Source organism: Podarcis pityusensis (assembly GCF_964106645.2).
Source record: "Podarcis pityusensis genome assembly, chromosome: 12".
Taxonomy (NCBI): Eukaryota; Metazoa; Chordata; class Lepidosauria; order Squamata; family Lacertidae; genus Podarcis; species Podarcis pityusensis.
The window spans coordinates 41702428-41728094 of NC_138037.1; the positions used below are offsets into that span (position 1 = coordinate 41702428).

At 44.0% G+C, this 25667-nt stretch overlaps 1 protein-coding gene across 5 annotated transcripts in view; it reads right to left on the bottom strand.

The window, feature by feature from the left end:
• The window catches only part of THRB (thyroid hormone receptor beta), a 186812-nt gene that overhangs the window by 150195 nt on the left and 10950 nt on the right, over window positions 1-25667 (bottom strand). The window contains exon 1 of one of the 5 annotated variants that reach the window (XM_080974983.1): window positions 12085-12382. The exons of 1 other annotated variant lie outside the window; for it this stretch is intronic. The gene's annotated coding sequence lies outside the window, so the exon portion shown is untranslated. Of the gene's footprint in view, window positions 1-1597; window positions 1756-12084; window positions 12383-25667 lie in introns of those variants that run through there. 3 more of the 5 variants (XM_080974979.1, XM_080974982.1, XM_080974981.1) reach the window with 3 other exon arrangements.

Genomic DNA, 25667 nt, shown 5'->3' on the forward strand with positions numbered 1-25667 from the left:
TGAGGTGAATTTTAATGTTCGCCAAAATTAAAAGATTAAGTTAAGCTACTGGACAATTTCCAGATCCACATTTTTAAAACCAGCAGATCCAGAGCCTCCTGCATGCTCTGGGCACAGAGGAAAATCCCCATTCACTTCAATGGAGGAGGCAGCACCATGAGTTTCTGGGGTTACCCTCTCCACTACAAGGAAGAAGGGGGGGGGAATTATATAGTCTGAAACACTAGGCTGCAATCCAGCAAACCACACACATATCCAGACCCCATGACCTAAATAGTCATTTCGCAAATATAACATGGAAAAATCTGTACTTGTGGGAGTCCCTTGCTAGATTGTGACTAATGGCTGCAGTCACAACTCTCTCTCTCTCCCCCTCTATTTTAACTGTGTTCAAACAAGCAGTTTGAATATTTCCAGTCACTGTAAAGTGGTGCTATCCACTCATATGGCCTATTCTGTTCTCAGTAAGCCACACCAATCCACACAGCACATGGTATCACAAGTCCATAGCATAACCTATTTAGAACTTCAAACAACCTTTCTAATGCTGTGTACGAGCATTAAAAATAAAATGCAGGCTTACAATGTTTACTGCAACAGGTAACCAGTCTTACCAATATTTTAAAATACATTCGAAATGTTTGGTTTTTTTAAATCAGTTGTTGTTAAATCAGTTGTTGTATTACAGGGAACCAGTTACAGATAGGTAGCCGTGTTGGTCTGCCATAGTCAAAATAAAAAAAAATCCTTCCAGTAGCACCTTTAAGACCAACTAAGTTAGTTCTTGGTATGAGCTTTCGTGTGCAAGCACACTTCTTCAGATACAGGGAACCAGGCAGAGGGCCTTCTCAGTAGTGGCACCCGATGTCAAGGAAATAAACTATCTGACTTTTAGAAGACATCTGAAGGCAGCCCTGTTTAGGGAAGTTTTTAATGTTTGATGTTGTACAGTGGTACCTCGGGTTAAGTACTTAATTCGTTCCGGAGGTCCGTTCTTAACCTGAAACTGTTCTTAACCTGAAGCACCACTTTAACTAATGGGGCCTCCCACTGCTGCCGTGCCGCCAGAGCACAATTTCTGTTCTCATCCTGAAGCAAAGTTCTTAACCTGAAGCACTATTTCTGGGTTAGCAGAGTCTGTAACCTGAAGTGTATGTAACCCGAGGTACCACTGTATTGTATTTTTAATATTTTGTGGAAGCCGCCCAGAGTGGCTGGGGAAACCAAGATGGGCGGGGTATAAATAATAAATTGTTGTTGTTGTTGTTGTTGTTGTTGTTGTTGTTGTTGTTAGAATTTGTATACCTCCATCCGTGTATCTCAGGGCGGTTCACAACACAGAACGACATTATAAAAAAACACAAAATATTTAATAAAAATACGAACGAAAACGTATACCTATAATTCCTCCTCCCACAACCCACTCGGAAAAGGGCACGTCAATCAGCCCAAGGCCTGGTCGAAGAGAAACGTTTTCGCCCATACTCCTTTCTAAAGCAGAGGTCTAATAATATAACTGCATCAGCAACAGTAAAAATCGTTTCAAAGCCACACAATATTCTCCGCTCTCTCAGCTTATTTTCACACCTTTCATTACCTCTATCAGTCGGAGTGAAAAAATGAGTCAGCACAGCAGGATACTGGTAAGCGGAAGACTGGTCTTCCTTGTAAAGTTGACGATGCAGCCTGCAACATGTGGGGACTGCATCTGTATTCGGTCCCTGCCTCTCAGCAGCGGCTGAAGGGTAATGAACTCCCTCTTCCTTCTGAGGGAGTCAAAAGGAAGCTCATTTTTTTCAGCTCAGCACCAGCCACCAACTACTGTCAAAGGTCACATGCTTCCCTGGCCAACCTGTGAACTCTGAACCAGCACTAATTTCTGAAAATTAACTGCTGGTGCTCGAGATCTGCCCGTCCTACGATCAAATTAAGCAGTAATGCTTGCTCTGTTTATCTAGGTGTGGAGGAAAACTCATCACACATATCAAGCTGGAGGGTATTTTTAACGTTGTTAAAAATCGTCCTGGTGGGAATTTAATATTTAGATTCTACCTATTGAGTTCTCAAAAGAGCAGGGGTTTGGAAATTCAAGCAAGATGTCAGAAGCACATATGATGTCATTAATGTGTCCAGAATTTCCCGGACAAAAGCCAGGATTTTCACTTTCTGAAATATGGCAACCCAGCTCATTAATATCAAATTTATATCAAGGGCCAACCTAAGCAACCCTTAGGTACATTCCTGGTTGTAACTTCGATTTGCTCCCAGGGGTTTCTTGGTTTCTTCAGGAAGAGGGGTGGATATACCGTATTTTTCTCTCTATAAGACGCACTTTTTCCCTCCTAAAAAGTAAGGGGAAATGTGTGTGCGTCTTATGGAGCGAATGCAGCAATCCCTCTTGCTGTTCTGGCTTCAGGGATAGCCTCTTCAACAACATTTGATTCAGAATTTTTTTTTCTTGTTTTCCTCCTCTAAAAGCTAGGTGCGTCTTATAGAGCGAAAAATACGGTAATTGATGATGATGATGATGATGTGATGTAAAGCTTTACTTGTTCCACTGCAGTCCTTCTGTGTACTTGGCATAGATTTATTTTATCTTTTTCCAGTTGAATTCACATACAGTCAAACCTCGGTTACCAAACGCCTCTGTTTTGGAACATTTCGGCTCCCGAACGCTGAAAACCTGGAAGTAAGTGTTCTAGTTTCCAAACGCTTTTCGGAACCCGAACATCCGACGCAGCTTCCGCTTGAGTGCAGGAAGCTCTTGCAGCCAATCAGAAGCTGTGCCTCGGTTGTCGAACATTTTGGAAGCCGAACGGGCTTCCGGAACCAATTATGTTGAACAACCAAGGTTTGACTCTATAGCGGTAGCTCGGTTTAAGAACAGTTTACAAATTCCACAAAACCAGAAATAGTGTCCCAGTTTGAGAACTCTACCTCAGTCTAAGAACGGAATCCAAACAGTGGAAGGGCACCGGTGGCGGGAGGCCTCATTAGGGAAAGGGCGCCTCGGTTTAAGAACGGATTTGGTTTAAGAACGGACTTCTGGAACGGATTAAGTTCATAAACTAAAGTACCACTGTATTGCCTTAATTACTCTTAATTATCAGTTACATTCCTCAAGAGTGGCTTGGAATAATTAAAACCACAAGTTCATAATAAAATAAAATACAAAGCAAGCAGTATAAGATAAAAATGGAGACAGGCTCGGCAGACAAAAATAAGAATCGACAGATAAAACATTAACTACCCAGTAAGGCCAAAGCCTGTCAGAATAAAGGAGCGCTGGTCTTGAAACTGAGGGTGGCAAGAAGGCAAATAACCCACAATGTGTTTGACGGATGTGCTTGATGCCTGCCTGATGGTTTAGACCACAGCGCCACCCACATCCCTATAATATAGGAATACAATGTTGGTGTTAGTGTATGCATGTGAGCTGAATGTGGGAATAGTAAGAGGTAAGAATTTATTTGTGTGCCTGTATGCATGAGAGAGGGGGAGGAGGAATTGGAAACAAACACTGTAATTGTTACAAATAAACAAACAAATAAATAAAATACATCTGCGAATTTTTGTGCATCTGTTCTTGGAAATCTACATTTACCCCCTTCAGCAATAAGCGTTTAAAAAGTAATCATAGTGGACTTCAGAGGCAATCACCTTCATATGTTTTCAATGTCTGAAGGAAACAGTTTATACAAGCCTAAGTGCGCATACTTAAACATTCTCTCAAGGGTTACGTGCAGACAAACGGAAAACAAAATTTGGAGCAGCACGAAGCATAACTCATTATGTAAAGTTATGAGATACAGTTTGTTACATGTTTGATTACCCAAGACTTTTTATAATAAACACATTTATTTTTATTTTTAGCTTGCATCACTGGCAAATATGGTAGCCTGCAAGATTTACTATGTGGCCTGGAGCCTGAATGCACTGCAGTGGTGTTTATTTCAATGTCTACACAAGAGAAGTGGAAAATGGAACATGTACATTGGCTTTTAAGGAGGGCTCTCTGGGGAAGACCAAATAGGAAAGCACTGCAAAAGAGTGTTCCAAGTACTAATTTTAAGAAAGCAAATCTCTGTCTGCTTTTCACAGGAGCATACAGTCTTCTTCAGTCTATTTCAGATTGCGTACTAGGAGACTCTGCCATCGCTTTAAAAATGACCAGGGGTTTGTCAATATGAAGATGTGCAATTTTGGACAAGCTTACCTAAAATACAGCTACCTGTAGTTCCTTGTAATATACAGCTTCAGGGGACAACTACGTAAGTCTCAGGATGGATAAAAATCAATGATTCTTTTTTAAAAAATCATTTTTTATTTAAATTGGATTTTTTAATTTTAATTGGATTTTCAAAATAAAATGCTTTTGGAGGAAAAAAAATCATTCGCAAGATAGTTTTCTATTTAAGTTACATTTTGTCCAAAGGCTATTCATCAGGAAATAAGGATTTGTTTTAAGTTTTCAATGTGTGCTGAAACTCAGTCTAAGATTTGTTTTAAAAAATTGTTTAACCACATCAGTTAGCAAACATGGATACATATGCTATAATGTTTTTGTTTTAGTTAAATAAATTGTTTAAATTGTTATTAAGGAAATTATTGTTTTTCTCCTTCCAATAAAGTACAGCAGAAAAGTCCAAATAGAAACAGTTAAATTATTAAACTTCACAATAATTTCATAATTATCTGTCTATGTATTTCTGATAGTATAACCAAATCAGTAATTTCTGATATAACTGTAAAAATTACTCTGACTAGTGATGGAAATCATGATTGAAATCGATTTGATTTAAATCAAATCCACCCTGGTAAGTCTAGAGCAAGAGTGAGGACTCTCAAACCTTGGGAGGCCCAAATGCAGGCACAGGCAAACTGGGCCCTCCAGATGTTTTGGGACTACAACTCCCATCATCCCTAGCTAACAGGACCAGTGGTCAGAGATGATGGGAGTTATAGTCCCAAAACATCTGGAGGGCCCAGTTTGCCTATGCCTGCCCAAATGCAACCCTCAAGACCTTGCTATATTGTCATTTAACTATACCCCTCTCCCTGAATTACACCTCTCCCCAGGCTCTACTTCACACCCTCCTTGGGTATTTTTCCCTTCCTGGAATTGGGAAAACGCCTATTGCTTGCCTCAGTGGAGACAGGTGTAGAAACCTCTCGACTTTTGCGTGGCTGAAAATTTCCTCTGCCCACTTTTGCCTCAGACCACTTCTTCCATGGGCATGAGGTCCCCAAAAGCTGGTCCAAGATGGAACGCAGCCCTCAGGCTGAAGAACAGTCCCCCATCACCCTATCGTACACTAGTTTTTTCATGGCGCAATAGAGAAAACAGAGCCTGAAAAACACCAGCCTACCTAATTTTGTTTTCAAATAAGGCCTCTGTCACCCAAAACAGAGTAGAAGAAAAATAAGCTCGGTATCTCAAATGTTGTTAGATGGGCCTTTAAAAATAAATTGCCAGTACCAGTAAGAGTGGGGGAAGGGAGAATCCTGCCTAAAGCTATTTGGCGAGGTCAAATAATGGGTAGTGAAATACAGTGGCCACAGCATAGGAGCAGATGAGCACAATTTTGTCCCTGATGGGCTGAATGGGTGGCCTTGGCCAAGGTACAGTCTCTCTGCCTCAATTTCCTACCTCGCGTATTTGAAAACTACATGGAACCACCACTGAGGAGGGTGGGTACCTGTGAAAATTAATAGAATCAAACAAGTATGTAAATAACTCAATATAAAAAGATTAGCATTTGTCACTGTGATCAGGAGACCTTGAGATGGTGTGCCTGGAGTTATACTAACTAAACAGTACATAACATAGCAATTTGGGCAGAATTAAGCACTTTTCAGTAAACAACTCTTATCCTGATTTTCCCATGCAGCAACAAAGCTAAGTAATATTATTGTTATTTGTTTAAGATCATGTAAGAGCTGGTGTGGTAGCATTTACAAACTGAGGAACTTTGCCTGCTTAGACCAGGGATCAATTCCCCATTCAGCCAATAAAAACACTATACATCCTATTATTGCCATCCCTTTACAAATCATGAAGAAAACTTCCAGTACATGCAACTCGGATAAAATGCTCATTTGCATCACACCTCTACAAAATATCAGAAACAAGAAATATCTGCAACCCACAAAGTTTCTTGTCCTTTGCCATCGTTTCTAGTCTTAGTACACCTCCACTTGCTGAAGCCAATGTCTTGTGTGTTCATTTCCTTTCTCTGTAAGCCACTGAAATGTTCAGAGTTTGCAATCCAATCTCTTTCCCCCAATGGAATCAACATAGTACAACATCAGTATCCTTTGATTCAGCCAGTACAGAATGCAAAGTGGTGAGGATGTCCACATGGGGAGGGAAGCTGGCAAGAAATATTTGATGTCAACCATGATGCATGAAGTTCACATCAACACACATCAAATGACAGCTGCTAAATACAAGCTACTCCAGAATACGCCCATAAGAATCAATGGAACAGTTAAGGAATAAACAGGCTGCAGCCTAAAAGGACAAAACAAAGTTGGAGATGATGATCTCCGGCCAGATACTAGTGGAAAGGCCATCATACCACAAAAACCATGACTGAAACTGGCTCTCAGTAACTCTGACTCCAAATGCTGCACAAACTATGGAGACTCAACTATATTTTTCCCAACATCTTTCCCAGACTGTATTTGAGGAGGCTTCTTGCCAGGAAGTTGACGGCCTGATCTCCAAAATCTTCTAACCACAGGATCAGACCTACCCTGAGGAATCTTGTTTTGCTGTGGTCCATTAAATACTTGCTTTGTGGCTAAATAAAAGACACAGTGTCTGATGTTGCCAGTCAGACACCTTTAAGTCCCAAGTAAACGTTTTAAAAAGTGTGTTTAACACACCGTATATTATCACAGTCATTTCCTCTTCCTGGTATCGGTTCTGAACCCAACGCATCTGACTTTAAGACCATGCCTTGATCAGTGAAACCATCCCAATGACTACGGATGAAATTACAACATTTTTTTCCATAGAATTTATATACCGATAAAAGAACTGTTAGCAGTATCTTTTATTGCAATATACACCCACATACACATTCCAAAGGAAAGATGGAGAACGTTGAATGTTATCTTTGTGGGCTATTGGGAGACCCACACTGGAATTTGAGCATAAATATATCCAGTTAAAATGATAAACAAAGCTGCCCCCCAACGTATCTTGGCATATATTTGCTTAACTCAGCATTATCTGATCACTGGAATCATTGGTTCCCAATTAGGTAAGTATGTGGGCCCCCTGTTTTTACAAAAGTGAAGCCGTGGACCGCCTACTTTATAAAATTTTGATATCTCTATGGTAGTTTTTGTTATGTGGATTTCAGTCTACAAATCAAACTTATGCCCCTTTGATTCCAATATTCTATTAACTAGATGCAGGGCAACGGTTTCACTGCAAGATACTCAGAAAGGCACATCTCCCCTTCAGATTCCACCTCATTTAAGTCATTGTTTCATCGCAAGGAACTATAGTTTTTCGAGTTAGGGATTTCTTAGCATAGTACTGACAGCACCCACAGCAAGTGACATTACTCTGGGGGAAATCATAATTAAAGTGGCATAAAGCTGATATAAGTTTAGTAACATCAATATATCCAAAGATATACCAGTGGGGCTTATTGCGAGCTCAAAATGATAGGCCTTATCAACGTTGCAAGCATTATACCGTATTTACTCAAATCTAATGCTCACCATTTTCGGCCAAATTAAGTTGCAAAAATAAAGGTACACATTAGATTCAATGGCACATTTACATTCACCAGCAAATACTTTTTTTGGTTTCAAGGTTCTGAAAACTTAGGTGCGCATTAGATTCGATGGCACATTAGACTCAAGTAAATATGGTATCAGTTTTATATCACTTTAACTGTCATGGTTTTTTTCCCAAGGAACCCTGAAAATGGTGGTTTGGTGAGAATGCTAAGATTCTTCTCAAAATTCCTAGCTGTCCTAAGTTTGCAGTGTAGGTATTCAGATGAAGTAAATGTTTGCTGCTAAAGCCAATGACATTTATACATTAAAGGGGTGGAAATTACACCCCACCTTTCCCTTCCGAAAGGAGTTGTTCAAAACGGTTAACACGGGAAAAACAAACAGAAAAATAAGCTGTCATTAAAACGATTAGCAAAAACAACCGAAAACAAAAGCAACCGAAAACAAAATGGTGCAGAGAGCCAAAGTTAAGAGTAGATAAATTAGATTAAACTTAGCAACAACAGACAGAATCAAAGGTTTGCTTAAAGGGTAATGTCTTCAAACACCAGCTGAATACAACTAGAGGGGAAGATAATTGGGCAGAAGATTCCTAACCACTAGACCGGCTGGCTAGAGGGACTGAGGACTGTGCTGAGGTGCCTGCTCACCAGCGGAGAAGAGTTCCACCGGCAGGGCAAATACCTCCACCACAGAGGGCCCTGCTGTACCCACAAAAAGTTATGTAGGCTTAGCTCAAGAGCTGCCTGTGCTTCCTGCTGGCCAGAGCTGGTGTCAGACCCAGGAACGTGGTGTTCCATTGCTGGAGTTGGGACAGATGTAGCCTTCAATCTGCTGGTTCCGTGGTTTCATCATTCTCCCTGATCAGAGCTAGCATAATCCCGCCCCCCACTGAAACCAATGGTGAAAGCCCGGAGGAAGTGAAGCAATGTGTCTCTCCACCTTCTGCCCTAGCTAGCACAAATACTGGGCTCACCTTATGTTCTTCTGCAACCAGGATGTTCAAAGTGGAGGAAGACCCACCGACTTGCACCAATCAGCCCCACTTAAGAATTTATGCTTTTGGAACACTGCCATGGGGCGGGGGTGGAGAAAGGATTTTCGTACACTGCCACCAACGATGCCTCCAAAGGCAGTGGCACGTTCAGGAAGGATGAAGCAGCAAATTTTAAAGGCCAGGTGGATCCACACAGGAGAAACAGGAAGCCCTTCAGGACACCTGGTCCAAGCTGGTTCAGGCCTTAAGTAACCGGTGGCGTACTGGCCAGGGAAGAAAGTGTCCTTGAGCCTGTCTCAAGTCCTTTCCCTCACCCCTGAATTACTCACCGGCTGCACAGCATATCTGAGAAAGGTGGGACTCAAAGTATCTGAGAAGGAGTGCCTTTCGAGAAGAGGCCCTTGCTTCTTAGAAAGCAAGCAGCAGCTAGACAGATCTTATCAGGAGAATGATTCATCGCAGATGGCCCAACTTCTGCAGCCACCAACAAGAAAAGCATCGGGTGGCGACTGTCATTAACTTGGTATTGCTGCTGCTTCTGTGCTATTTGTAATCAAGAGTCAGAACAAGGATGGGGGAACTGTGGCCCTCCAAACACTGCCACACTACAACTCCGATTTTCCCTGAGCAGTCTGTTGGGGCTGATGGAAGTTGAGGTTCCTCAGTCTCTGGTGGGACCATAGATTACCCATCCTTGGGTAGGCTACTCCCAGACTGGATTAATTTTGGCCAGCAGCTATCTCTCCATCTAACCCAGGGCGGTCCAACCTTTCATAACAAGCAGGCCGCAATAGTACTTCGACACAGAACGTGTGGGCAGCCCACATGCCTTGTTGCATGGTGTGAGGTTGTAAGGCGAAAATTTAACACACACTGCCAGCCCTCGCTGCCCTGCCAAGGAGCTAAGGATGTGTGAGACTCTTTGGTGGTCATGTGGGTGGTAAAAGCTTTCTGGGAAATGATATATAATGAGCTGAAAAAAATGTTTAAGATAGCTTTTGCTAAAAAACCAGAGGCTTTTCGGTTAGGCATTATAGGTGCGGAACTACCAGAAGAAAATAAACAACTGTTTATGTAGGCAATGACAGCAGCAAGGATGCTTCTTGCCCAGAGGTGGAAAAAAGAAGAAGTACAGGCCAGAGAAGAATGGCATAACAAGCTGATGGAATATGCAGAAATGGCAAGACTGACGGGAAAGATCAGAAATCAGGAAGACCAAGTATTCTTAAAGGACTGGAACAACATTCTAACATATTTGAGAGACCACTGTAAACAGCTGAAATCATTGGCAGGAATACAACGACGCTTGTAAAGCAACATGGATTTTGGATACTATGATTATATAATAGATAGATTACAGTAAAAGATGAAGGAATAAAACTTAGAATTTGAACCCATGGAGGGAAGGAAGGAGATCTCAAGGTTCAAAAGAACCCCCTTTTTAATGTTTGAAAATGTTATGTTTATGATGTACAACTTTTATGTAAAACTAATAAAATTTTATTTTTTAAAAAAAAGTTGAATAAATTATACCAGAAACTTCAAGCACTGACTAGGTTTTCAGAAGAAGGCTGCAGGCCTAACTACGACACTGTCCAATCCTCACGCCTCCTTCCCAAAGCCCAGCACCTCACTTACCTGGCTTTGGGAAGGCAGCGCAAGGGCTGTGGAGGTGGGCATCAAATGTTGCCAAGGGCCACCAAAAAAAGGCCTTGAGGGCTGTGTGCATGTTGGACCGCCATGATACCCTATCTCGCTGCTTTCTTTTGAGACTGGTATATTTATTTCTTCCGTTTAGATCCCATCTTTCCTCATAAGAGCACAAGGCAATGTGGAGTATTCCCCCTCCCCTCTTATGTCCTAACCACAACCCTCCGAGGTAGCTTAGACTGAGAGAAAATGGCGGCGCCAACCTCACCCAATGAGCTTCATGGCTGAAGCTCCCCACCTCCCACCCCAGGTCTTCAAACTACAGTTTATTTATTACTATGCTGGCTATCCTGGGTTGAAGGAAGGGGGGGGAATAAATGTAATAAAGAAGCAATGGATTATTTTATTGATATTCATAAGCTGCCTGGGGGGGGAACCTTGTTGAAAAGTGAGATATAAACATTCATAACTAATAATAAATAAACTGAGCATTTCTGAGTCTGCTTTTCCCTAAGATGCACTTTTTAAACTGAAGATTTTTTCTGTTTTTGTCTTGTATTTTTATGCTGCGAACTGCCATCAGATCTATGGATGAAGGATGCTAAACAATTATAATAAATAAAAATAAATAGATTTGGGTTTCCCCCTACTCTTTTTTTAAAAAACTTGTTAATTAGTGCAAACTTTTTTTTTTTAAGTACAGCATTTCTCCTTGTTTATTTGGCACTGCTGCAGAAATAAATCTTGCAAGGGATGCCTTTTCCAAAGGAGGCAATTCTGAAGCGCTGCAACTGACAAGCACGAAAAGGGAGCCACCCACCTTCCGCAGGGAGGCGTCTCTCCCGCACCCACCACCCCGAAGCCGCCCGGCAGGCAGGCAGGCGGCAGCGCAGCCGGGGGTCCCCGCACTCCAGCCCGCGTCTCCGCGCGCCTCTCCCTCCAGGATCCGCGCTCACACAACTTACTCATCATGGAAACTTCCACCCGCTCCGTGCATCGCGCCCGCACCAACTATGCCAGAGACCTTTCTTTTAAAAAACACAGATTTTTGTCAACAACTGAGCATACGCCGCGCGGAGCCATCAAGCCCTTAATAATAATAATAATAATAAAGGAGGAGGAGGGAGAGAAATGTATTTTTAATTGCAAAAAAATAAATAATCCAAAAGCCCTGTGATGAAATATTCTGCTCCATCCAACGAACGCCAGTCTGGAAAACCCCGTTCGGCTGCTTGAAGGGGGGGTCGGATTTAAACGCACACACATATACATATATATATGTACACACACCTTCTGCAGCTACCCCCCCCCCCCCCATCTTTCCAATGCTAAAGATTAAAATGCAGAGAGATCGAGGCTCCCCTTCCTCGGTAAACAATCGCAAGGCGTTGCGTGGGAAGCGCGACCGCGGAAAACCTTCGGGGAAAGGGGGAAAAAAAAGACAACAGCACAACCCACCCGGGCGAGAGCGATGCGCTTCAGACGATCGAAGCCAAGCGGGTGCTAAAAATACCCAACATCTGGCAGCGCGGCCAAGTCCAGCTGTGAACTCCTGCCCCAGAAGTCCGGGTCAGGAGGGGATCCGTCGCGTGGATCCCCCCCACTCCTCCTCAAACAACAACTCCGGATTGCCTTGCTAAAAGAAAAAAGGGAGGAAAGCCCGGGCACTCACTCACCGCGAGCAGATCCGTCGCGGGTCTCCTCTCCCCTGCGCGTCCTGCCCCGGCTAGGGCTCCTGCCCGTCGAGGGCGCGCTGCCGCTGACGCCGCCGATGGGGGAAGTCCCGCCGCCTCCTCGGCCCTGGGCTCCTTCTCCTCCTTCGCCTTCTTCTTCTCCCCACCTGAGTCCGCCCCAGCCCCACTGCCTTCCCCAGCCGGTTTGTCTGTCTCGGCGCTGGTGACCTGGTTTCCCCCTCTCTCCACGCGCCCCACCGGGAGCCGGAGGCGCGGCGGCGGCGGCGGCGAGGAGGAGGAGGAGGAGGACTCAGCTCCCGTCCGCCCGCCCCACGATCGCCTCGCCGGGGGTGGGGAGGCAGGCGACGCCCGCGCGCAACGGGGGGAAACGGGCGCAGCCAGCCAGGCGCGCAGGGCGCAGCCAGCCAAGCGCGCGTCACGCGTGGATCTGCCCCTGGGGACTCGCAGCAGGCCAACCCACGGGGAAACCGGCCTCTGGGACTAAGCCAGGGCTGCCCACCTTTAGGAGCGGGGAGAATCGGCACCCCCGGGGGTCATCTAGACCAACCCCCGGTGGCTTATCCAATCGGAAACGGGCGGCTTTAATTGCTGCGCCAGGAGCCCCGGCGAGGGTCCGGCTGCCCTCACTCCCCTGGGGCTGTGTGCTTCGTATCTGCCCCCCTGGCTGGCAGAGAAAGGCGGGGAGAGATGCCTTTCCCAAGGAAGGAAGCCGGCCCAGGAATCCTGGAGGGATCCTGGGCTTGAGATCTCCCCACCACCACCACCTCCCAGTGCCAGACTGGGCCAAGGCGAGGCTTCCCATGTGGCGCTGCTGGCGCAGCACTTCCGCAACTCTCCCAAGGGAACCTGGGCCGCTCTCCAGAGGGAAGGTTTATACTGTATTGCGCTTTTTAAAAAATTATTTAATGCAATAAGACGAATCTCCCACGCACGCCCCGGGAAATTTTGGAGGGGTGGGGCAGGGTGGGGCAAGAGCTTAAATGCAAGTCCTTATCTATTTCTTATTATGGGATTTTTAGCAAACGACAAAAAATAATCTGCCGGCAAAGGTAGATCGCACCTTTGATATAAGCGTCTCCCAGAAAGCTGCCACCACATTTCGCAGGAAACCAGTTTTGATAAAGATGAAGGGAGCACAATCTGCACAGACACCCATATATGCTAATTTTACGTTCTTCAGCTTTGTCAGAGATATTTTTTATTTTTAACTGATTTTATAAAATAAGGAACATTTCAAATGCACTGGAAAACTGCAGTAATTTAGCAATTCTTTCTTTCAATGGTTAAAAAGCAGTTCAGGTTTAGAACTGAGTTTTCAGTTCTTTCCAGTTTAAAAGTGATTCTGAGCTTTTCCTTGGTGTTGCAGATTTTTAAATAAATAAACAAACAAACTACCAGCTGAAATCGCAGTTAAATTGCTCTGGTCCTGATTTCCTAAATATTCTGTGATAGTTGACAACACCCTTCGCCATCCTGGTGCCCTCCAGCTGCTGCTGCTAGACTCCCAACTCTCATCAGTCCCCATCAAGCACAGCTGATGTGAGTTGTATTCCAGCAACATCTGAAGAGCACCAGGTGTGCCAAGCCCAGCTTACAGGTAGCTTTATAAGTTGGCGTTACTGCCTTTCTTATTTGAAACAGGTAGCAATGCCAAATACAAATGACAGGATACCTCTCCAGTTTTTGCTTTGATGAAAATAATTATGTTGCTAATTAAAATATGCCCGCAAGGTAACATTCCCAGCTGTGTCCAGGATGTCACAAAGCACAGGGCCTTAGACTTGCAACTGAATTACTTTCTCTTCTTCTTTTTGTATTTTTAAGAGTTAAGCGAGTTCCACTTTACCTCTCTCTGTGTTGAGGACTTCAGTACCTAAGAGATGACTCACGTACGGCCTGAAATGTCTGTTATAAAAGTGTCTGCGAACTTGTGCATTCTCCCTCATTATAGATCTACATAATCTTTAACATGACCCAGACCTCCAAACGCCAAGACAACTGAGGTCCACTTTACATTAAGGCAGCAGTGCTGGGCATGCCTCCATATTTTGGAATAACCCCGAATAAGGGAATTTCCCTTAAAAAAGGGAAAAGTTGACAGCTACGATAAGCATGTGTAAGTAAAGGTAAAGGGTAAAGGGACCCCTGACCATTAGGTCCAGTCGTGACCGACTCTGGGGTTGCGGCGCTCATCTCACTTTACTGGCCGAGGGAGCCGGCGTACAGCTTCCGGGTCATGTGGCCAGCAGGACTAAGCCGCTTCTGGCGAACCAGAGCAGTGCACGGAAACGCCGTTTACCTTCCCGCCAGAGCGGTACCTATTTATCCACTTGCACTTTTGATGTGCTTTTGAACTGCTAGGTTGGCAGGAGCGGGGACCGAGCAACGGGACCTCACCCCGTCACGGGGATTCGAACCGCCGACCTTCTGATCGGCAAGTCCTAGACTCTGTGGTTTAACCCACAGTGCCACCTGCGTCCCCTTCTCCCCCATTATAGATCTATATAATCTTTAACATGACCTAGACCTCCAAACGCCAACACAACTGAGGTCCGCTTTACATTAAGGCAGCAGTGCTGCACATGCCTCCATATTTTGGAATAACCCCGACGTACTGTCTTGCACATAAGCATGTGTAGGACTGGGCTATAACGCAGGAAGCTGTGCACAGGTCTGAAGCCTGCCTCTTTGGAAGGTAATCTGAGCCTGCCTTTATCTTTTGCAATCCTACAGTCTGCCTTAAACTTTGGCTTCGTTGTTAGTTAATAACGTTAATTTTTTCTCACATCTTCCTCGGCTGGAGTGCAACATTTCCATGTGTCCCATGTATAAACTACATGCCCAGGTCACAAGCGCTTCCTCTCATGCCCTGAATTAACCAACTGGAAACAGTGGCAGGTGCAATTCACTGCCGTGTCGGAAAACAAAACAGGGCAAGTATACATGCAAATGGCGCAGCTGTTTGGGTGCTTCTCAGGAGCAGGGATCTATACACATAAAAAGCCCAAGCCCATATTTGGGGGCTACTTTGGGGGGGGGCTACTATTTGGGACGCAGGTGGCGCTGTGGTCTAAACCACTGAGCCTAGGTATTGCTGATGGGAAGGTTGGCGGTTTGAATCCCCACAACAGGGTGAGCTCCCGTTACTCGGTCCCAGCTCCTGCCAACCTAGCAGTTTGAAAGCACATCAGAGTGCAAGTAGATAAATAGGTACCACTCCGTCGGGAAGGTAAACGGCATTTCCGTGCACTGCTCTGGTTTCACCAGAAGCGGCTTAGTCATGCTCGCCACATGACCCGGAAAAACCGTCTGCGGACAAACGTCAGCTCCCTTGGCCAGTAAAGCGAGATGAGCGCCGCAACCCGGGTTGTCCGCGACTGGACTTAACTGTCAGGGGTCCTTTACCTTTATTTTTACAGATAGCTTGAGGGTTACAGGGGGGTCAGTAAGCCAACCATATGAATGACCAATGGTGAAAAAATTTGTGTCGAAGAAAGAACCAGATAATGCAAAATTCCTGGCAAGAGAAATTGATGAACTATACTGAGATGGCGAGATTAACCGGGAAAATTTGGAACCAGCAGAACCAGACTTTCCTAAAGGAATGGAAGAAGGTTTCGACATATTTGGAAAGCAACTGTAACCAATTGACATCGCTTGTAGGGTTAAAAGAAGTTTTGGAAGGAGTAATATATAAATTATTGTGAAAAGAATTAAGAATAGGTATGAAGATTTGAATTTATAGCAATAACTGTAGTAACAAAATGCATAATTAGAAAGGATTTTAGAAAACCATCAGTTGAGGTTGAAGGAAGTCTTAGGCTGCGATAGCCAAAGACTTTGAAATGATATTTAAAAGGATGATATGCTGGAATATATGTGTAAAAACCAATTTTAAAAAATTATTTTTTAAAAAAAGATAATGCAAAATTCCGATAGCAATCCTCCGGCTGAGGATTTCTGGCTGAGAACATGCATTTTGTCTTCCCTGTTATACTTCCTGACATAGAAATTACTTGCATGCCACTGATAATGTAGTGATGGCCAAAACATACGCAGTGATTGTTTCATTTAAGGCTCAATCTCTACATTTTTGTTTTCCAGGGGAGGCTGGTCTACTGGGACATTGCCCTACTAAATTAAATGTCAAGCATTGATAATAAAATAATAATAATAATAATGCCCCCAAAATCTCAAAGCCACACTCTTTCCTGTCGTGTTGACATTCATCTCTTTTCATTTGAGTTTAGAGTCAATCACAGTCAGAAGAGCATGAGACTCTTAATCCCAGGGTTGTGGGTTCAAGTCTCACGTTGGGCAAAAGAGTCCTGCATTGCAGGGGGCTGGCCTAGATGTCCCTTGTGGTCCCTTCCGACACTACCATTCTATGATTTGCTGTGATTCTTATTCTCTGGCCAGTCGAGCTCTCTACACCAGTTCAGCCACTCCCAATCCAAAAGCACTGCTACAGCCAAGAGGTCCTGCCCATCTGCTTCCCTGAAGAAAAAACATGTGATAAATGTATATGTAACTAGAGCTGCAGGCTCCTTACCCCTAGTTTTGCTGGTTTCCCCCGGCCTCCTGGCATCATTGTGGCAATCCAGCCACAGAATTATAACATTTGTAGGGCTGCTGCTACATGGGCATAGCTGTAGGGTGCAGGGGGACAGCTGCCTGCCCCCATCAAGTAAGTAAGTACCGTATGTTTCGCTCTATAAGACACACCAGACCACAAGACGCACCTAGTTTTTGGAGGAGGAAAACAAGAAAAAATTATTCTGAATCTCAGAAGCCAGAACAGCAAGAGGGATTGCTGCGCAGTGAAAGCAGCAATCCCTCTTGCTGTTCTGGCTTCTGGGATAGCTGCGCAGCCTGCATTCGCTCCATAAGACGCACACACATTTCCCCTTACTTTTTAGGAGGGAAAAAGTGAGTCTTATAGAGCAAAAAATACGGTAAGTAAGTAAGTAAGTAAGTAAGTAAGTAAGTAAATATACTTAACTAACTGACCAATTGTGTCACAGATAACTTGGTTCTGCCCCACCAACACAAAGCCTCCCCCCCCCAATGAAGCCCATGTGCTGCCATGGCAGACCCATTAGCCTGTTAATCTGTTCTGGACATGCTCAGAGCTGTTTCCTTGAAGGCCACACCACCACACAGCTCGTTGCACTTTGAGGGAAGTGTGGAGATTTGCTATTTCTGTTTATCTTTAGGTTTAAAAAATGGTTTCTGTGTGTATGTGTGTGTTTGACAGGCCACTGTGAGGACGGAATGACGGACCTTTGACCTGATCAAAGAGGGACTCCTATGTTCTTATGCAAACCGTTTGGCGCAACTGCAGAACTGGATTGTCAACCGGTTGCTGTGGTTTGCTCAATACTGACGGTAAGATCTGCTGTTCGCACAAAGGATACCTGTTATGGAATCATCTTATTAAGTATCAACAGAGGTTCCTCATTCAGGAGGCAGGTGCACTCTACTCATGCTCAAGCCACTGATTTTTGAGGTCCTAGTTCCTAACTATGCCTCCCCTGTACAAGTCAGAGGGTGCTGAGGTTTGAGAGAAGGAGTTTGTTGTGCTAATAGTTAAACCCCTTAGGCTGCATCACTCTTTGATCGGGTAGAATATTGCCTGTATTATTTTCCTTCTCAGTTAGTCAAATTGTCTTTACACTTTTTAAAAATAAAGCTCATCAGAGGATCTGGAGACCTCATTTAAAATTCCTCCATCGTGTCCCTGGTGTTGTGCATTACTCGTATACTTTCAACCAAAGGAGCAGCCAGTTAGCCTTGACTTACAACAGAAAGAAACAATAGGCAAGCAGCACTTTAAAAGGCTAGCAAACATATCTATCTATCTACAGTGGTACCTCAGGTTACAGACGCTTCAGGTTACAGACTCCGCTAACCCAGAAATAGTACCTCGGGTTAAGAACTTTACCTCAGGATGAGAACAGAAATTGTGCGGTGGTGGCGCGGCGGCAGCGGGAGGCCCCATTACCTAAAGTGGTACCTCAGGTTAAGAATAGTTTCAGGGTAGGAACGGACCTCCGGAATGAATTAAGTTCTTAACCAGAGGTACCATTCTCTCTCTCTCTCTCTCTCTCTCTCTCTCTCTCCCTACCTATCTATCTTTAAGGTGCTACAGTGTTTTCATTAACATTACACCATGATCTTCTTTACAGGTTTGTCATGAGGATAAAGACTATAACATACTCAGGCAAACTTAAAATGCTATTACAAAAGTAGGATGGTGCAGAGGATAGTACAGGTGAGAATTCAGTGTGCGGAGCCTATGCAGTAGGTGAGTGTAAACTGTAGCAGACTTGGGGCTTTAAAATTTCAGCGGCACCCTGTGCCACGCCAAAATTCGGCACCCAAAGTTCTTCACTTTGTGCCGTTGTACAAGTAAAAGAAACATACTAAATTATACCACTCTCTAGGGCAGCCTTTCTCAACCTGTGGGTCCCCAGATGTTGTTGAACTACAACTCCCATCACCCCTAGCTAGCGAGGCCAGAGCTGAGGGATGATGGGAGTTGTAGTCCAACAACATCTGGGGACCCAGAGGTTGAGAACCGCTGCTCTAGGGCATCTGAGTTTTTTCCAGTGCAAACTGAATTTCCCCCCAATGCTTTTCCGATTCAAATTTTTCTGCAAAACCCAAATCGCTGCTCCAGGGGCATGTGTGGTGAATTTCTGGGACATGCATCCAGGAAGAAAAACACACTGTCCAGACTTCCGTGCCTATGAAGTACACACTCTTCAAACAGGGAGATGATAATGTATGCTGGGAAACGTAAATGTGTGGAGCATCCACAAGCCTTCATTAAACCCATTAAACACAAATGAATTTAAAGGACTCTCAACAAGACGTGAAATGCAACAGGACATTTTGCTTCCCTATCGACCTGTCGGAAATAATCTTTAACTCAAACGTCATTTATATCCAAATTATTTTCCCCCTGGAAGGAAGATAATGGGTGCTAATGTGTTTTCTCCATGATGAGGCAAAGTAGGATGTTTCGGGCTCAAGACAAAATTTAGTATATCTAAAGGATGAATAGTTTGGAGGAGATCGTAATATTAGCGCAACAGTTGTGAAAGAATGGTTGTTGTTATTTTCCAAATACAGTGGTACCTCAGGTTACATACGCTTCAGGTTACAGACTCCACTAACCCAGAAATAGTGCTTCAGATTAATAACTTTGCTTCAGGATGGGAACAGAAATCGTGCTCTGGCGGCCCGGCGGCAGCAGGAGGCCCCATTAGCTAAAGTGGTGCTTCATGTTAAGAACAATTTCAGGTTAAGAACAGACCTCCGGAACAAATTAAGTACTTAACCTGAGGTACCACTGTACCCTGCCCATCATTACGCCATTTATCACAACATGGTGTTGGATCCATTCAACACCAAGACAACTGCTCTTGTTCTCAATGGGACAAATTAGTCATGAGTTAACTCGTCCCCCTTATTTCAATTGGAACCAAGGGCAGCTAAATTGAGGTGCCTCCATCCTCTCACTATTTTCCAGGAGGGATTAAAGTAGGGCTACCAGACATCCCTATTTCCCGGGGACAGCCCCCAAATTTGCAAATAAGTCCCCGGACAAATTCCATCCCTGGAATGTCCCTGGATTTCATCTAATGTCCCCGGTAAAAGCAGCAGTGGCAGTCTCAGCAGCCTGGAGCAGTAGGCTCTGGCTGGCTTCAGAAGCTGCTCGGAAGTCCGCATATGATGGTGGTGCAGGGGCTCAAAGATGCAGCTTCCGGGCTGCCTCCACCCACCCAGACCCCAGCATCTAAGCTGTGAAGGGAGGCTTCATGCTGCCTATCGGAGCAGCCTCCCAACTCCTACTTGCGTGCAAGCAGGAGCGGGGCGGGGATCTCTCAGTTAGGCAACGGGAAGCCTCCCTTCCCAGCTGAGAGATCCCTGCCCCCTCCTGCTTGCTCACAAGTAGGAATGGGATTGGGGCTGCTCCGATGGGAAGGGAGGCATCGCGCTGCCCAAGCCTCACCGCCGCCACTCTCGGCCCTCCTTCTCCGCCTTCCATGCCTAACTCACCGCACACCGCTTCCCCACCACCACCACCAAAGAATCAACAACTTAGGGGCTGCCCAGGCTCATGGAGAAAGGAGATAGAAGCCTCAGAGGAAGGGGAAACATGGCGGTTGAGGTCAAGGCGGTGGCGGCCCCTCTGCCCTGCCATCGCTGCAGCATCAACGTCCCAAACATGTAGTATTTATTTATTTATTTATTTCTAGTGTCCCCAGATTCATTGGGGGAAAAATCTGGTAACCTTAGATTAAAGCACATATGGGAACTTCAGGTTTGCGCAACTGAAGTGGATTAAAGTGCTCTGTCGCCCTAGCACAAGAAATCCACTTTACAAAAAAAAATTACAAAAAAAACCACCCAGACATCTTGCAGTTTGGGAAAAGCATTTAAAAGTGTGGGATAAAATAGGGATTAATGGGAAGATGTGTAAACACCCTGCAAGCAAATCAGGATGAACGCTCATTGTCATCTAGCTGCCCTGCAAACAGATGAGAACAAATGCTCAATAAAGAACGGGCATCATCTTGCTACAGCAGCTTTGCGCAAACAAATCAGGATGAAAGCTCCATAAACAGGTCATATGGAGGTGCCCTTGGGTCAGAATCCAAAAGAATAATTAAAAGCTAGTGAAACGTCAAAATACTAGTAATCTCATAAAGCCACTTATTCACTAATCCAACAATTGCCTAAAATACAAGGTACACATCTCAATATTGCTGCAGCACGGTTGCTGACAGGAATGAGGCCTTGTCAGCATATAAAGGTAAAAGGTAAATGACCCCTGGACGGTTAAGTCCGGTCAAAGGCGACTATGGGGTGCGGCGCTCATCTCGCTTTCAGGCTGAGGGAGCTGGTGTTTGTCCACAGACAGCTTTCTGGGTCTTGTGGCCAGCAGGACTAAACCTCTTCTGGCGCAACGGGACACCGTGACGGAAACCAGAGACTTGGGGCTGTTTACTTTCCTGCCACAGCGGTGCCTATTTATCTACTTGACCTATCGTGCTTTCGAACTGCTAGGTTGGCAGGAGCTGGGATGGAGCAACAGGAGCTCACTCCGTTGCGGGGATTCGGACTGCCGACCTTCTGATCGGCAAGCCCAAGAGGCTCAGTGGTTTAGACCGTAGCATGTGCAGAGGTCTGTGCTGGTTGTCGATCTGCTACCAGATCGAGTTCAGGGTGTTACTATGAGTATATAAAACTCTTAACAACTTGGGACCAGTTTACCTACGAGATCACCTTACCACGTATATGTCCACTCAACCACTTCAATCGGCAAAATCGGCACTTTTACAAGTGTCACGTACGATTTCCCTCAACTGTGCCAATTAAATTAGAACATCCCGTTTTTGGGGGGGCATGCTCTCATTTGAGAGCATGGCACCCCAAAACACAAGGGAGCATGGCACCCAAAAACACACAGGAACATGGCCCCAGAAGATGGGTGTTTTCCGCTGCATGATGTTGCATATACTACCCACACTGCATCTGAAAGCATCGTTTAGTGTGGCAGCACCAAACTTTGGAACTCCCTGCCAATTGATCTCAGACATTTGCCTTCACTGTATTCCTTTTGGCACCTGCTGAAGTCATTCTTATTTAGACAAGCCTATCCAAATGATCTGAAAGTTTAGTCGTAGGAGAGTTTGTAGGAGTTTGTAGTCTATTTTATTGCAGCTTTATCCTGTATGTTTTTATTTGCAGTTGTAATTGCTTTAATGATAATTTTATCAGTCTATCAGGACTATCGTTTTCAAGGTAAATACTATGAAAAATAATAATATCATTTTGCAAATCACATTACAGTATATATACAAACTGCTTTTTAAATCCTATCCCATCCCATTCATTCTCACATAAGCTTTGAAAAGTAGGTCTCTATTATTCCCATTTCACAGATGGGGACACCTGATCATAGCCAAGCATGGGCTCAATATAAAACCATTTGTGGGACTGCAGCTACTTTCATTAAATATTATGTTGTGCCCAGAGTTACGCAGGGCAGAACTTCATAAAAGTTGGGTTTGGCTTATTCCCCTTTACAGCGGTATCTCGGAAGTTGAAAGGAATCCTTTCCGGAAGTCCGTTCGACTTCCAAAACATTCGGAAACCAAGGCGCGGCTTCCGATTGGCTGCAGGAAGCTCCTGTAGCCAACCGTAAGCAGCAGAAGGCGCATCACCGTTCAGGTTCCAAATAACATTCGCAAACCGGAACACTCACTTCCAGGTTTGCAGCGTTTGGGAGCCAAAATGTTCGACTTGCAAGGCATTCGCAAACCAAAGTACGACTGTATCTTTACAATCTGATACGTTCCTGAATATATGATCTGGAAGGTTGGAGAACCCTCCAGAACAACGTGGGAAGTGCCGCTGGAATCTGCAGGCAGGATTGGGAAGTGGCAAAAACTGCTGAGAGAATGGCTGCTTCTTGAAAATACTGACGTGTTGGACCTAGAAGGTTTTAACAACGTATTTGGGTGGCATGCATATTTGTGGTATGATAAGATTAAAGCACATAAAGCGTTTAAAAACCATATTGTCAGAAAAGCACTGTTTAATGTCTGGATAAGATATAAGGACTTGCTTGAAAATAAAACCCCAAGGTGGCTGTCACCAATGGAAGCGAAAGCTCAGAAAAAGCTCAATATGGAGGCCAATTGGCCGAAATATTGGGAAATTTTGGAACAAGAGGGAGACAGATTAAAATTGCAGAGTTTTGAAAAACTAAAAAATAGAGTGCGAGATTGGCTCCATTATTACCAAATAATGGAGGCGTACAATTTGGATAAAAAAATTGGCTTCCAGGTGGAAAAATCAAAATTGGAAACAGAACTGTTAGATCCCAAAACTAAGAACTTGTCAAGAATGTATAACTTGCTGTTGAAATGGAATACTCAGGATGAAACGGTGAAATCAACTATGATCAAATGGGCACAAGATGTAGGACATAATATTATGATGGCTGACTGGGAACAGTTATGGACCACAGGTATGAAGTTTACGGCATGTAATGCCCTAAGAGAGAATATAATGAAAATGATCTACAGGTGGTACATGACACCAGTCAAGCTTGCAAAAATATATCATTTGCCCGATAATAAATGTTGGAAATGTAAAGAGACTGAAGGCACATTTTTTCACCTTTGGTGGACATGCCCAAGGATTAAGACATTCTGGGAGATGATTTACAATGAAATCAAAAAGGTATTTAAATATACCTTTCTGAAGAAACCAGAGGCCTTTCTCCTGGGCATGGTCGGCCAATTGGTGCCAAAAAAGGATAGAACTTTTTTTAGGTATGCCACAACAGCAGCAAGAATACTCATCGCGAAGTATTGGAAGACACAAGATCTACCCACCCGGGAAGAATGGCAGATGAAGGTGATGGACTACATGGAACTGGCGGAAATGACTGGCAGAATCCGAGACCAGGGAGAAGAGTTGGTGGAAGAAGATTGGAAGAAATTTAAAGTTTATTTACAGAAACATTGTAAAATTAAGGAATGTTAGAAGGATGTTGGAATGAAATAATGCGGTTTTAGCAGAAATGCTATAAAGGATTAAGGAAAAATAGATTGCTAAATGGTGAAGGAGGGAAAGTAAAGTTACATTATATTAAGATAAAATAGAGGACAAAAACTGGAAAAGATGGAAAGGATTTGCTGAAATAGCTAATTGAACTAGAATACAAAAAAGGGAGGTGTGAGGAGGTCAAGGAAATAAGCAAATGAAAGATAAGATATGGGAAGATTCATTGTATTTTTTTCATTTTTTTCTTGTTTCTTTTTTTATTATTGTGATGTGATGTTTTGTATTTCTTAAATATGCTGTTTTTTAATTTTTTCTTTTTGTAACCCTTTAAAATTCAATAAATATTATTATTTTTTTAAAAAAGGGAAGTGGCAAAAATTGCCTCCCAGCTCATAGGAATACCCAATTTGCATCACTTCCATGAATGGAAGGAGCCCTTACATTCACATAACAGCATGTCTGGACCCAACCCATTGATTCAAGACAGGCTGGAGGAGTATAAAAAAGGGCACAATATGGCCTTCATAAAGGTGAAATATTAGCTAAGAGGTTTGGACACCTGCTAGGTATAAAAACAATGACTAATCTAAAAAAAAAAAAATAACTGCAGGAATATTAAGAGGCACTTGCAATTTCATATCATTTAATGTTGATGATTGAATTAAAATATAAATTGAGTCTCTCTCTCTCTCTCCTTCTGCCAAGAATGAGTCACATATAAACATAATGAAACCAGAAATGGAAAGAACTCTCCTACAATGTGAATGTGGGCGAGCTTTTCAAAAAACTTCTAATGAACATATTTTTAAAAATGTCTACACTAGCTGGCAAGATCAATATGAAGCAAACCGCATGATTTGTTTTTGTGCCTTCACCATAAGCAGGAGAGCAAGTCCTATAAATCAATGGTGACATTAATTTTTTAAACGCCTTTATTCCTATATGACTACATCAAAGAAAATGAAGGGGGGGGGGGAAATCCCAAACATTAAGTGACTCACAGTTACAAAAGGAAGGCAACAGTGAGTTAATCCCTTCACGTAGGATTAGCTAAGGGCAACCAGCTACCATTGTCCTTAAATAACCCTGTCATTTTCAGGGTTGCTGAATAGTGACTACAGCACGCTGACATGATAAATACACACTATTTTGAAATTATCAAAAAGCAGACATGTGGGGATGTGTCATGAACAGAGAAATCATGCCCGGGTGCCTTGTTTTCATTGTGTTAAGTAACACTCCAGCAAGGTTCACCCCTAGTGATGTCAGTTACTTCTACCCTGGTACAGTAATGCCATTATAGAGCGGCAGTAAACTATTACAGCCTTCAGTTTCAGCAGCAGACAAATTAGCAACTGCCCGTTTTCGGAACCTGCAACAGTTTTAAGGCACATGACTCCTGTTTTCCCAACAACAACTACCGAGCACGAGATTAGCAAAACCAACTTTACCAGATTATCTCCACCAGCTCCTTTGCATTCTTCCCTGCCTCTGCTTGAGGCGGTAGAGCAGGGTCACACACAGGTGATAGTGGAAAGGTTTCTAGGTAAAGTCCCAGCCTGGCCAATTTGTTGTTGTTGTTTAGTCGTTTAGTCGTGTCCGACTCTTCGTGGCCCCATGGACTCTTCGTGGCCCCATGGAGCACACCAGGCACTTCTGTCTTCCACTGCCTCCTGCAGTTTGGTCAAACTCATGCTGGTAGCTTCAAGAACACTGTCCCACCATCTCGTCTTCTGTCGTCCCCTTCTCCTTGTGCCCTCCATCTTTCCCAACATTAGGGTCTTTTCCAGGGAGTCTTCTCTTCTCATGAGGTAGCCAAAGTACTGGAGCCTCAGCTTCACGATCTGTCCTTCCAGTGAGCACTCAGGGCTGATTTCCTTCAGAATGGATAGGTTTGATCTTCTTGCAGTCCATGGGACTCTCAAGAGTCTCCTCCAGCACCATAATTCAAAAGCATCAATTCTTCGGCGATCAGC